Here is a 784-nt window from a genome sequence, read left to right on the forward strand (position 1 = left end):
TAGAAATGTCTGAATATTATTATACAAATAAGGAAGTATAAATTAATTAAAGATGTTATGTTAAAGGAAATGAATAAGAAAAAAAGACAAAATCACAAGTGAAAATCAATGTATGTTTCATCAATTTCAAAATTACTTTTCATTATCATTTCAAATATGCCATCCACTTGTTTTAATAAACTTAAATTGTTTTTTCATCTTATATACTAAAGAAAATGCGTCTCTTACATAACTTAGGAAACCAGAAATAAACAATTAATAGTATTAAAAAACCCCAATAAAATTATAAACATAAGATCTCATATGTAGTTTTTGTACAAGCAATTCATATGTTTAGTGAAGGACATTTCTGTCACTTAGGCGACACCTAAAGTGGAAAATATAATTGTCTCTCTAAATTGTGCAAAAAATTACAAAGAGAAAGAGGAGAGAGGAGAAAAGAGAAAAAAAATGTATACTTATATTGTTTTTTAGTATATAAGATATGTGTATTATATTAAAATATTATAAAAATAGAAAAAAAAGAAAAAAGAATAAATAATATGTATATTATATTAAAATATTATAAAAAACGTATGTGTCAAAATATATTTTTCTTAAAAACTCGTATTAGTGTATAAAGTTAAGTACCTAAAATATTTGTAAATTATCATTCAAATTTGAGTATGAGTATGTTCGGTCATTTTTTTTAGAATATTTTTCTACTTAACTGCAGAAGCTGAGTCAAAGAATATTTATATACAAGTTCTTAAATTTTTTTAAGGAGTTTTTAATTTTAGTATTC

Source organism: Vigna umbellata, chromosome 10 (assembly GCF_029865625.1).
Source record: "Vigna umbellata cultivar VRB3 chromosome 10, Vumbellata_1.0, whole genome shotgun sequence".
Classification (NCBI taxonomy): Eukaryota; Viridiplantae; Streptophyta; class Magnoliopsida; order Fabales; family Fabaceae; genus Vigna; species Vigna umbellata.